This window comes from Ranitomeya variabilis, chromosome 1, assembly GCF_051348905.1.
Source record: "Ranitomeya variabilis isolate aRanVar5 chromosome 1, aRanVar5.hap1, whole genome shotgun sequence".
Lineage (NCBI taxonomy): Eukaryota > Metazoa > Chordata > Amphibia > Anura > Dendrobatidae > Ranitomeya > Ranitomeya variabilis.
The window spans coordinates 578,367,290-578,381,156 of NC_135232.1; the positions used below are offsets into that span (position 1 = coordinate 578,367,290).

Below are 13,867 nucleotides of genomic sequence, written 5' to 3' on the forward strand. Positions count from 1 at the left end.
CATAACTCCGCATGGCGGTATATTCAGGCACAGACAGGTTGAAAAGTCGGCCCTTAGGAAACTTACTGCCTGGAATCAAGTCAATCGCACAATCACAGTCCCTGTGCGGTGGAAGGGAACTGGACTTGGGCTCATCGAATACATCCTGAAAATCAGACAAAAACTCTGGAATTTCAGAAGAGGAAGAAGAGGAGATTGACATCAAAGGAACATCATTATGAACCCCCTGACAACCCCAACTAGTCACAGACATAGATTTCCAATCCAACACAGGATTATGTACCTGCAACCACGGGAAACCCAGCACGATAACATCATGCAAATTATGCAACACCAGAAATCGACAATCTTCCTGATGGGCTGGCGCCATGTGCATGGTCACCTGTGTCCAAAACTGGGGCCTATTTTTAGCCAAAGGTGTAGCATCAATCCCCCTTAAAGGAATAGGGTTCTGCAAAGGCTGCAAGGGAAAACCACAACGCCTGGCAAACTCAAAATCCATTAAGTTCAAGGCGGCGCCTGAATCCACAAACGCCATGACAGAAAATGATGACAATGAGCAGATCAAGGACACCGATAACAGAAATTTAGGTTGTACAGTACTGATAGTAAATGAACGAGCGATCCTTCTCGTCCGCTTAGGGCAGACTGAAATGACATGAGAAGCGTCGCCACAATGACTTTGCTCTAAGGACGACGCCACAGCGCGCACAGTTTGACGCTCCCGCAAGCGCCGATCAATCTGAATGGCCAGAGACATAGAATCACTCAGACCGGAAGGCGTGGGAAACCCCACCATAACATCTGTAACGGATTCAGAAAGACCCTTTCTGAAAATTGCCGCCAAAGCATCATCATTCCATTTAGTGAACACAGACCATTTTCTAAATTTCTGACAAAACAATTCTGCCGCCTCTTGACCCTGAGACAGGGCCAACAAGGTTTTCTCCGCTTGATCCACAGAATTCGGTTCATCATGTAATAATCCTAAAGCCTGAAAAAAGGAATCTACATTAAGCAAGGCCGGATTCCCAGATTCCAGGGAAAATGCCCAATCCTGTGGATCGCCACGCAGCAGGGAGATGACAATTTTAACCTGCTGAATGGAATCACCGGAGGATCGCGGTCTCAGAGCAAAAAACAGTTTACAATTATTTTTAAAACCCCAAAATTTGGACCAATCACCAAAAAACAAATCAGGAGTAGGAATCTTCGGCTCTAAAGCAGGAGTCTGAACAATATAATCAGAAATACCCTGTACCCTAGCAGCAAGCTGGTCTACACGAGAAGCTAATTCCTGAACAACCATGCTGGCACAAGACTCCTCAGCCACCCATAAATAAAGAGGGAAAAAAAGACAAAACAGACTGCAGAAAAAAAAATGGCTCAACACCTTTCTTCCCTTCTTCTGAGATGCATTTAACTCATTATGGGCCAGTTGTACTGTTATGATCTGGTGACCTTGGAGCCGCATGAAACTTTCTCTGGAGTCGGTGGAACCTGTACTGACCGCAAATCCTGAACTAACACCGCAACTAGAAGTAGCCGTGGGGTGTGCCTAACATACCCTAGACACCTCGACACAGCCGGAGGACTAAATACCCCTATAGATGGAAATAGGAATGCTACCTTGCCTCAGAGCAGACCCCCAAAGGATAGGCAGCCCCCCACGAATAATGACTGTGAGTAGGAGAAGAATAGACCCACGCAGGTAGAAAACAGGATTTAGCAAAAGAGGCCACTCTAGCTAAATAGGAAAGGATAGGAAAGATTACTAGGCGGTCAGTATTAATACCCTTCCAAAAATATCCACAGCAGATAATACAAAAAGTTCCACAATCTAACTAAAGACATGGAATGTATATCTGCCACTCCAGAGAATCCAACAAGACTGAGAAAATACTGACACAATCTAAGCTGGACAAGAAAACACAAAGAATAGCACTGAATTGTGAAGCACACAACATGTGTGCCACAGGAAAAAAAAACAGACACTTATCTTTGCTGATTTGGCAGAAAGTCAGGAGGAACCAGGCAGAGGTCCTACACCTCCCAAAAACAATTGACAACTGGCAAGGACTAATGAATCCTGCACGCCTAAATACCCCAGTCAGAACTGCAATCAGCAGATACACCTGACCAGGACTGCAACTCAGGGGCAACTGCATTACCACCTACAACCACCAGAGGGAGCCCAAAAGCAGAATTCACAACAGGCTCCCCCCTACTGGTTGTTGACTCAAGCCTGATTACATGGCAGTCCAGGGACTCAGGCCGGGGGAGGGAGATGCTGTTACAGCCCGCACCCTCTGCCCCCACTGGTAGCTACGCTACTGGCCTTATGAGATACGGGGGAAGGTGGGAGAAGTGAACTATAGAGTGTACCAACCCGGGAAAAGGAAACCCGAGCAACTGTACCATGTAAACCTGCTAAAAGCCTGGAAGGACCAGGAATGTTTGGTCATGGAGGTCACAGAGGTCATACCGATGGGGGTCCCTCCGCAACTGGCTAAGAACCCAGCAGGGAGTCAGGTTAAGATAAATGATGCTCTCATCAAACAGCAGCGGTGGGATGCTCTGTCCCTTGTGCAGCAGAATGCAGACGTATTCTCAGCTGCCGGGATGAACCTCTGTGATACAACATGACACTAAGTCCCAGATAAGGGTACGGATGAAACCATACCGAGTGCCAGAAGCCCAGATGCAAGCCATAGCAGCTGAAGTGAAGCAAATGCTTCAATTGGGAGACATTGAAGAGTCCCAGAGTGAGTGGGCAAGAACAATTGTGTTATTACCTAAACCAGATGGGTCATTACGCTTCTGTAATGACTTTAGGAAGGTTAATGAAGTGTCAAAATTTGACCTCTATCCAATGCCTCGGGTGGAAGAGCTAATTGAAAGACTGGGGAAGGCTCAGTACTTCACCACACTTGATCTCACCAAAGGATACTGGTAAGTCCCCGCATTTATCATGCCAGAGGGTTTATTTCACTTTGTCGTCTTGCCCTTTGGGTTACATGGGTCTCTGGCCACGTTCCAGAGGCTGATGGACATAGTGTTAGATCTGGATCGGGAAAACGCATCGGCCTGTTTGGATGACATAGTCATCTTTAGTACCAACTGGGAGACCCACCTGTCCCAAGTACAAGCCATGATAGAGTCGCTCAGAATCGCAGGGTTAACAGCAAACCCAAAGAAATGCGCAATAAGGCTCACGGAAGCTCGATACTTCGGTTACATGATTGGCCACGGGGTGATCAAACCCCAAGTAAACAAGATTGAAGCCATCCAAAACTGGCTCAAGCCCTTAAGTACCAAACAGGTAAGGGCATTCCTTAGCATCATCGGGTACTACCGCCAGTGTATACCCAATTTTGCGGGGAAATCAGCACCCCTAACGGACTTGATAAAAGGTAAAAAGACAGTCATTTCATCTCATGGCTGACCGTGTTCTGTGGGGGAAGGGCGAGCATATATCCAAATGCATCACCCCTGTCTCTCAGCTAGACCCAAGACAAAAGACACGTGAAGACTGCTGCTCCACACACTTATTTCCCAGCCTAAAACCAAGGCTCTCCCCCTGTGGTGACCTCACTTAGAGGCTGAATCCTCCCCTCTTCTTAGAGTTATGGCAACCATTTTATACATAGCTCGCTGTATGAACCTCGTATACGAAAGACACAATGATCTGGATGTGCACCCCATTGGGGGGATTCTTTTAAGTGTAAACACGGCATAGTTACATGACCCAATTATGGAGAAACCTGCTCCTTGCACTCTTTGGGTTTAGCTCCTAGCGACTTCAGTGAGCTATAGATCTCTCGATGGACATCTGGAATATATAATCCTTATATCTCTAGCCCTGATCAGTGCCAATATACATAACCTTAAAAGAACAATAGAATCCCATGCTTGCTGTACCAGTTTTAGCCAGTATCAGGCGGGAGGGGGGAATGAGGAGTGTAGGGAGACTTGTCTTTCGCAGCACAGAGCCATAAACATTCTTGGTCTCCCATTACAACTATATAGCAGGGGGAGGGAGTTGCCTGCAGGCTTAGAATTCCAGCCTTCTGCTGGCAGGCATAGGAAACTGCAGCTGAGAGCTCTGTATGTGTAATTGAAGTAATCAGAACTTCTTCCTATTCCCTGACAGAGGCCAACCCAAAACACATGCATAACTGTTTTGTATATCTGACGTTAAGATACTCAATGTCTGTCCACTATTTCATCCTTCTTCTCCACTAGATTTGTGAAACTTACCATGGACAAAACAGAATTCATCATCTTTCCCCATCTCACACGACCCCCCAACAAACCTATCCATTACAGTAAATGGCTGTCCACTCTCCCCAGTCCCACAAGCTCGCTGCCTCGGGGTAATCCTTGACACTGATCTCTCCTTCAAACCACATATCCAAGCCCTTTCCACTTCCTGCCGACTTCAACTCAAAAATATTTAATGGATCCATACATTCCTCAACCAAGAATCTTCAAAAACTCTAGTCCATGCCCTCATCATCTCTCGCCTTGACTAAAGCAACCTCCTACTCTGTGGCCTCCCTTCGAACACTCTCGCACACCTCCAATCTATTCTAAATGCTGCTGCCCAACTAATCCACCTGTCCCCCCGCTATTCCCCGGCCTCTCCCTCCCTGTCATTCCCTTTACTGGCTCCACATTGCCCAGAGACTCAAGTACAAAACCCTAACCATGACATACAAAGCAATTCACACCCTGTCTCCTCCATACATCTGTGAACTCGTCTCCCGGTACTTACCTGCACGCAACCTCCGATCCTCACAAGATCTCCTTCTCTACTCCCCTCTTATCTCCTCTTCCCACAATCGTATAAAAGATTTCTCTCGCGCATCACCCCTACTCTGGAACTCTCTAACACAACATAGCAGACTCTCGCCTACTATCGAAACCTTCAAAAAGAACCTGAAGACCTACCTCTTCTGACAAGCCTACAACCTGCAGTAACCACCGATCGACCAAACCGCTGCACGACCAGCTCTACCCTTGCCTACTGTATTCTCACCCATCTCTTGCAGATTGTGAGCCCTCGTGGGCAGGGTCCTCTCTCCTCCTGTACCAGTTGTGACTTGTATTGTTTAAAGGGAACCTGTCACCCCCAAAATCGAAGGTGAGATAAGCCCACCGGCATCAGGGGCTTATCTACAGCATTCTGTAATGCTGCAGATAAGCCCCCGATGTATCCTGAAAGATGAGAAAAAGAGGTTAGATTAAACTCACCCAGGGGCGGTCCCAGTTCTGTTCTGGTCTGATGGACGTCACGGTCCGGTCCGGGGCCTCCCATCTTCTTACGATGACGTCCTCTTCTTGTTTTCACACTACGGCTCCGGCGCAGGTGCACTTTGTCTACCCTGTTGAGGGCAGAGCAAAGTACTGCAGTGCGCAGGCGCCGGGAAAGTTCAGAGAGGCCCGCCGCCTGCGCACTGCAGTACTTTGCTCTGTCCTCAACAGGGCAGATAAAGTACTCCTGCGCCAGAGCCACAGCATGAAGACAAGAAGAGGATGTCATCGTAAGAAGATGGGAGGCCCCGGACCAGACCGAGACGGACATCGGACCAGAATAGAACCGGGATCGCCCCTGGGTGAGTATAATCTAACCTCTTTTTCTCATCTTTCAGGATACATCAGGGGTGTCAGGACTCTGAACATTTTTTATTACTTTTTGTGCATTACTTCCCTTTTCCAAGATGGTGTCTTTGGTCTCATGTGCACTGTGTCTTCCTGCTATAAAACTCCACCCCAGCCTTCAGTCTGTGCTAGAGTATTCTGCCTTGCATCCTGCTCCTGACCTCTGGTGACTCCCTGGCTATATACCTGCTCCTGTGAACCTGTGGGGTTATCCTGCTACTCTGCTCTGAGTTCCTGCTGCATACACCAGTTCCAGTAATCCTCCTTCATCTGCTGCTCGTGTTTACTTCCATCTGCATTTGCTGGACATGTAATAATATAAATAATAATAATAATTTTTATTTATATAGCGCCAACATATTCCGCAGCGCTTTAAGTAAGCTGTTGTTGCTCTGCAAGAACCTGAGACTATTACCCAGGCCTCCCTGGTTGAGCTAAGATATTATTTGAACTGCCTTATAAGCATATCTATCTGTGTTTTGGACTCAGCAAGGACTTATTCGTGTCAAGTATCCTCAAGAATAATTGTGCTTCATAGACTTTCTGCGTGATTGCATTTTCCTCTGAAGTTTCCTATAGACTGCTAAGCTGCATTTAATATTTACTCCAAGTGTTGTGGACTTGAGTTTCTCTCTGCACCTGTTTGAATCACCGTGTGATAATATAGGCTTTACCACTTATAAAACTGTGTCCTGTAGTTGTCTTGTTCCACGCAAAGAGTCTCCTGAGTTATCCCCTATAATTATTACAGGGGGCTTATCTGAAGCATTACAGAATGCTATAGATAAGCCCCTGATGCCGGTGGGCTTAGCTCACCTTCGATTTTAGGGGTGACAGGTTCCCTTTAAGATTATTGTACTTGTTTTTATTATGTATACCCCTCCTCACATGTAAAGCGCCATGGAATAAATGGCGCTATAATAATAAATAATAATAATATTAATAATACTCTGCCATTAAACAGATCCTGGCTTCCAACTGTGTTTTCGAGGCATCATGGATCATAGGCATGACTTCCAACAATTTCTTGTGAAGCCCTATTCATGTATAGGGGTGACGGAAAATGTTGTGGAAACATGAAACTGGCATTGTCGAGACCTTGGGTATACCGGGTGAACCCCCTCTACCCAAAACCCACCATTGGCCACCTCCCCCATTTTCCACCATTGCACCATCCAGACTCCCACTCACACAAAGAACACATGACAATAATTACTTTTGGAATAACTTGGCCACAGCAGCCGTTTTATTTTAACACATCAAATAAATAATAATTACACACAATGTAAATATTACTCTTATACTAGGAGGAGTCCTTGAAGCTACAAAGAATCTGGCGAATACCCCAAAACATAACTCTGAGCATAACAGTAAACACCGAATTACTCCCAGCCGTTACCACCCTGGCTTGGGAGCACCAATAAACTCAAAGGTTTAACTGTTCACAATAACTTCCCGGGGATTAGGCCACCCCCGGCTGAAAGTCCCCACCACAATTCACCAGATCCGAAACCTGTTAAACTCCGAAAAACAGGGGACCCATATGCCAATGGATCCCCCGAACCAATTTCCACCAACTCCAAGGACTCCCCCCAGCCGCCTCAGCCGCAATGACTTGTCAAAGCAAAGAAAACATCATGACATACAAAACTGTACCCATATAATATAAAGAAAGGGCGGGATGCTTCGGGGCTCAGAGAGCGGTAACTGACAGGCCCCACCCCCAACTAGCCCCATAATACCCCCGTCCCTAATACCCTCCCCCTAATTACCCTAAATATCCATCTCCAACCCACTGTCATGTTGGCCTCCGCTCAGGCCTTGGGTGAGGGGGTTGGGCAGCCTTGCTCCAGCCATTTCTTGACACTGGCATTGTCGAGACCTTGTGTATACCGGGTGAACCCCCTCTACCCAAAACCCACCCTTGGCCACCTCCCCCATTTTCCACCATTGCACCATCCAGACTCCCACTCACACAAAGAACACATGACAATAATTACTTTTGGAATAACTTGGCCACAGCAGCCATTTTATTTTAACACATCAAATAAATAATAATTACACACAATGTAAATATTACTCTTATACTAGGAGGAGTCCTTGAAGCTACAAAGAATCTGGCGAATACCCCAAAACATAACTGTGAACATAACAGTAAACACCGAATTACTCCCAGCCATTACCACCCTGGCTCGGGAGCACCAATAAACTCAAAGGTTTAACTGTTCACAATAACTTCCCGGGGATTCGGCCACCCCGGCCGAAAGTCCCCACCACAATTCACCAGATCCGAAACCTGTTAAACTCCAAAAAACAGGGGACCCATATGCCAATGGATCCCCCGAACCAATATCCACCAACTCCAAGGACTCTCCCCAGCCACCACAACGAGGGCCGATGAACACCTCAAAGGCCCGAGACCCCACCAAACCGAAAAGCTATGGCCCTTTCAACACCCTCCTGTAGGCCCAAAGCCCAAAGATCACTGCCCACCGCATTCAAATGCACGCCGTCCGCTAACCAAAAACCACCTTCACCCTTCTCCAGTTCAAAATGCCGAATGGTTACTCCCCCATTCCGGGACACGAAGGACGACACCGCCCTGTTCACCTTCACCCTGGCCTTGTTAATTTTGACACAAGACCACATGTTCCGCCAATGAGTACGTGGCACAATTTCCGACCAAACAACGGTTAGGCCGGGATACAAAACCCACAGCCGCAACAAATCCTGCTTGATGTCCCTAACCAATTCCCGGAAAGGCCGTACCCCCAAATCCCTCCCCCCGGCGTGCAGAACCAAAATATCCGGTGCCCTGTCCAAACTCACGCTGTTGTGCACCTCCCTCAAAACTCTGCTCCAGAGCATTCCCCGGAAACCAAGCCACCGAACCACAGCCACCGCTCGTTCAAAACCAAGTTGTCTACCCTCTCTCCGCATGTCGGCACGTAAAGCTCCCCAATGAATGAACAAGTGACTGAAGATCCACACCAATACCGGCGGAGACCCTGAAACAACAAAACACAACACTTCAGAAAAACCAAATAAACAAGAAAGTACCCACAGTTCATGAGGCATTAACGTTCTGTGGTTACCCGGTGCGGCCTAACATAACTGCGATACCTATTGGACTGCCACCGACCGATTCAGCGAATGTCCTCACCCCCCAAACCGCCCAATGCGGCCTCGGTTGCCGCCCCAATCCGAAAAGAGTGAGGCGCAAAACACGAATTGTCCAACCCTAATAATTGCACCGCCTTCCTGAAGACCACCGTAAATTGATATCTGGACAAAAACGTACCATCAGCATGACACAAGGCCCCATCCCTATTGGGCCTCAGACTACCAAAGTTAGCCAAACAATTCACCGGACACATTGCCGAACTAGCAACCTTCCCCAATACCACATTCTGACCCCAACCTTCCTGGTCAGTTTTTGACCTACGTAACCAAAATTCCATCCGATCAGAAGACAACAACACATCCTTCGCTAAAATGCCCCCCAACACGTGTTTACTGGGCAACACCAGTTCCCCCAACCTAAGAGCCCCAAAAAAGGCAAACGAAAAAGCCAACCTGAATAGACGGCATTCAAAGTCCGACGAACATACCGAAGACAAGACCCCTCCCAATTGTTCCAACAGGGCAAAAGAAACCGGCCGCCTAGTATCCCTGTGACCACGACACCTACGAAAACCTTTTACCGCCTGTTTTACCAAAAAGACCTTGGACAAATCTCTCTGCCCTCTTAATTTAAAACCAAAAGCTAGGGCCGCCAGAGTACGTGACTCCTTTGCCAACGACCACCTTTCGGATGCCCACACACTTAACCAGGATAACAACGCTCCCACCTGATCCTGGTCACTCGTCCTGTAATGCCCTGCCGCCAATACACCCTCCCAAGACAACCACACTGCCTGATAAGCCTCCCAGGTCCTAGGAGCCAGCGACGACCTAATCAAACCCTCAGCGTCTCGAATACCACCTGCCAAAGCTCCGCAGGGCATTTCAAGCCGACAACTTCTGCTTCCGGGGCCAGCGACCGGAAACGGTCGAACTGTTAATGAGAAAGAGAATCAGCAATGGAATTCCGAGAACCCGGCACATGGGATGTCGTCACATGAGCATTTAGCGTTAAACATGTCAAAACCAACTGCCTCAGAACACGCACCAGCGGGGGTGACGACGCCATAAGCCCATTAATAGCGCACACAACACCCATATTATCACAATTAAAGCGCACACGCTTGTCACGAAAGTCCTTCTTCCATAAATGGACCGCCACCAGGATGGGAAAAATCTCTAACAACGCAATATTCCTGACCAAACCTGCAGCAATCCAAGCCTCAGGCCATTGTTCTGCACACCACTGCCCCCGAAAATATGCTCCAAAACCAATACCACCTGCAGCGTCTGTAAACAACTCCAGCGTGTCGCTGTCCAACACATCATCCATAATCAAGGAGCGTCCATTATAATCTGACAAAAACGTATTCCAGACTACCAAATCCTCCCTCACCTCTGCAGACAATCTGATGAAATGATGAGGAGCCCGAACTCCAGCCGTAGCACTAGCCAACCTCCTGGAAAAAATTCTCCCCATGGGCAAAACACGACACGCAAAATTAAGCTTCCCCAACAATGACTGCACCTTACGCAAGGACAATTTCTTTGAAAGACAGGCCCTGGCCACTTCGGCCCGAAGACCCTCCACCTTCTCCTTCGGCAACCTAAACTCGCAACGTATCGTGTCAATAACAATGCCCAAGAAACAGACACGTGTCAGGGCCCTCCGTTTTACCAGGAGCTAATGGAACACACGTTTTTGACACACGTTTTGGCCTGATACGGGCCTGCCAGATGACAGCTGTTGCGATGTAGATGGCGGCTGCGGATCATCCACCTCCGCTTCTGAGCTACTGGCAGCAGCACCCACTTCCCCCAATGGCTGCCAATCTGGGTCAACAACTGGGTCATCTATCACCTCCTCTTCAATGTCATGTGCACCTTCCTCTGTGTCACCATGTAAGGTGCTATAGCGTTCGGGACGGGGCACCATAGTCTCATCAGGGGCAGATTCTGGCTCAGTACACTGCGAGGGCAATGTAGTGATCTGAGTCAATGGAACAGCATAATGATCTAGCTGTGGCTGTGCATCAGTGCACTCCATGTCTGATTCATCTTGTAATGGGCGGTTAACAGTTTCCCTTTCTAACCCAGGCACGGTATGTGTAAAGAGCTCCATGGAGTAACCTGTAGTGTCGCCTGACGCATCCTTCACTTTTGGTTTGGGTGAAGGACACAAGGAAACGTCTTGTTCCTGACCGGAAGCATCCACTCACGACTCGCTGCTTTATATTTCGAACTTTCTGAAGAGGAGGCGAAAGAGCTAGAGGCTGAGTCAGCAAGGAAAGCCAAAACTTTTTCCTGCTGCTCCGGCTTTAAAAGCGGTTTTCCTACTCCAAGATAAGGGAGCCTTCGAGGCCTTGTGTAGCCAGACGATGATGCTGGCTCAACACCTCCAGCCTTAGGTGCTATTTTGCTTTTCCCACTACCACCAGATGCTCCAGCATCACCACCACCATCAGTACCAGCTGGCAACGACCGCCCATGGCCTCTTCCACCAGACTTCCTCATTTTTGGGAAAATCTAACCAAAATAACAACCGTTATATGGTACTGTAAAACAAGGTAGAAGGTGTATATAAACTTGTTGAGAATTTAATTCTCCCTTTTTTGGGGGGGGAGACTGCACCAAAACTCAGGCCCAGTCTATAACACAACACAATGTTCGTGGCAGAACGTGGCTGGCTGATATACGACAAACTAACAGAACTGACGTATATCCACTTTGTGACAATTTGAATCTTCCTTTTTTTGGGGGGAGACTGCACCAAAACTCAGGCAGCCCAGTGTATAACACAACACAATGTAAGTGGCAGAACGTGGCTGGCTGATATACGACAAACTAACAGAACTGACGTATATCCACTTTGGGACAATTTGAATCTTCCTTTTTTGGGGGGGAGACTGCACCAAAACTCAGGCAGCCCAGTGTATAACACAACACAATGTAAGTGGCAGAACGTGGCTGGCTGACATACGACAAACTAACAGAACTGACGTATATCCACTTTGTGACAATTTGAATCTCCCTTTTTTGGGGGGGAGACTGCACCAAAACTCAGGGCCAGTGTATAACACAACACAATGTAAGTGGCAGAACGTGGCTGGCTGATATACGACAAACTAACAGAACTGACGTATATCCACTTTGGGACAATTTGAATCTTCCTTTTTTGGGGGGGAGACTGCACCAAAACTCAGGCAGCCCAGTGTATAACACAACACAATGTAAGTGGCAGAAAGTGGCTGGAAGATATATGAAAAAATACAAGGACTGTAGTACAATTTCAATCTCCCTACAATGATCTCAGGACCAGTTTGGCAGCAATACAAAGGACTGCTGCACACAAAAGTGTGGACAAATAAACAAGATAACTGTGCAGAAAGGAGAAACAGGATTTTTACTTTTAAAAAAGCAGTTGGTTTGCACAGCAGCGTGCAAACAGCAATGCAGCTATCAGGGAGCCTTATAAGGCAGCCTAATAAGCTACAGAGCTGATGCACAAAAATATAGCCTCCACTGTCCCTGCAAAAAAAGGTGGTGTTGGACAGTGGAAATCGCTACAGCACAAGCTGTTTGGGGGTTAATCTTCCCTCCCTAACTATATCCCTTCTTCTGATGAAGCTGCAGCAACCTCTCCCTATGCTACGATCGGCAGAAGTAAGATGGCGGTCGGCGTGCACGCCCCTTTATACCCATTGTGACGCCGCAGAAAGCAAGCCAATCACTGTCATGCCCTTCTCTAAGATGGTGGGGACCGAGACCTATGTCATCACGCTGCCCACACTCTGCGTCCTCCTTCATTGGCTGAAAAATGGCACTGAACGTGTTATATGAAATGCTACTTTGGCGCGAAGATCGCCGACCGCATGGCCGATACCACACTAGGATCGGGTTGGGTTTCATGAAACCCGACTTTGCCGAAAGTCGGCAATTTTTGAATTTGTCCTATCCATTTCGCTCAACCCTACTCGTAACATTAGGTCTTGGGGTCCTACTCCCATGTCGTCTTTTCTAATAATTGCAGTGTGTAGCTCTTGTAATGCATTCATATATTGAGTTACGGTCTCCCCCTCCCTTTGCATTCTGCTAAAAAGATGTATTCTCAGTTCCCCCACGTCTGTGGAGTCTCCTCCAAGATCTATAACACCTTGTTAAAAGTAGCCCGGTATTGTGGATTCCGTAACATTACTAAAACCCTGGCTTCTCCGTCTAGTGCCATAATGGCCACCTCAGCCTCCAGCACAGGGGTCATGGGGTGCATTCTCATCATGCCTCTAAGGTGTTCAGTCCAGCTCCACAGCATAGTGTTGCTCCCCGTGAATTTGGGCAAATTGCTCAGCATGGCCCCCAGGGAAAGGCTAGTCCTGGGGCCACCCCCAACTGCTTGGTCTGCCACCTGGTTGCTATTGGACTGCATCCTGCCGACTATGCCTCTTGTAGGATGTTAGCAGGTGCGTTGGATGCAGTGACACACAAGAGGCAGAGCAAGGGTTAACAGGCTCTTTTTATATATAAACAGTAATGGTAAAAGCAGGGGGGTAACGGATGTGAACTTGAGGATGGGAGAAAGACAAATGCAGAAGAAAGTAATAGGTTAACTTATCAGTCTCTGTGCGCTGGAGGAAGGTGGCTGGAAGATCCCTTGGCGGCGTGAGATGTCTCCAATCTGGTCCCGCAGAAGGGTGATGCACTGTCTCCTGGCGACGACGAATCCTCCGGATTCTTCAGCACGTGATCTCCTCATCCGGGCACATGGTGGGGCAGAGATGATGGTCGGCGGCACAGTGGGAGAAGCAGAAAGTTCAGTAGACAAGGCCTCAACTGAAGCACACAGCCCAGCGGACACAGCCACAGGCACAGGCAGGTCCTCAGCAGGCACCGCAAGGATGGGACTGAACAGTGAACAGGTGGTGAATGAAGCCAAGGTATGCACACTATCCTGGTCACTACCCGGTGCGGATGTCTCTCTCGGCTGGGGTTAGTATGTGTCGGCAGTATAGCTAGCCGGGGATACAGGGACAGCTAGCTGGTGTGGGTCCATCGAGAGGGAGTCAACCATCTCACTACTCACAGG

At 48.1% G+C, this 13,867-nt stretch overlaps 1 long non-coding RNA gene across 1 annotated transcript in view; it reads right to left on the reverse strand.

Moving 5' to 3' along the window:
- Positions 1-13,867, reverse strand: part of LOC143769033 (uncharacterized) — an 898,561-nt gene that overhangs the window by 664,501 nt on the left and 220,193 nt on the right. The window lies entirely within an intron of this gene.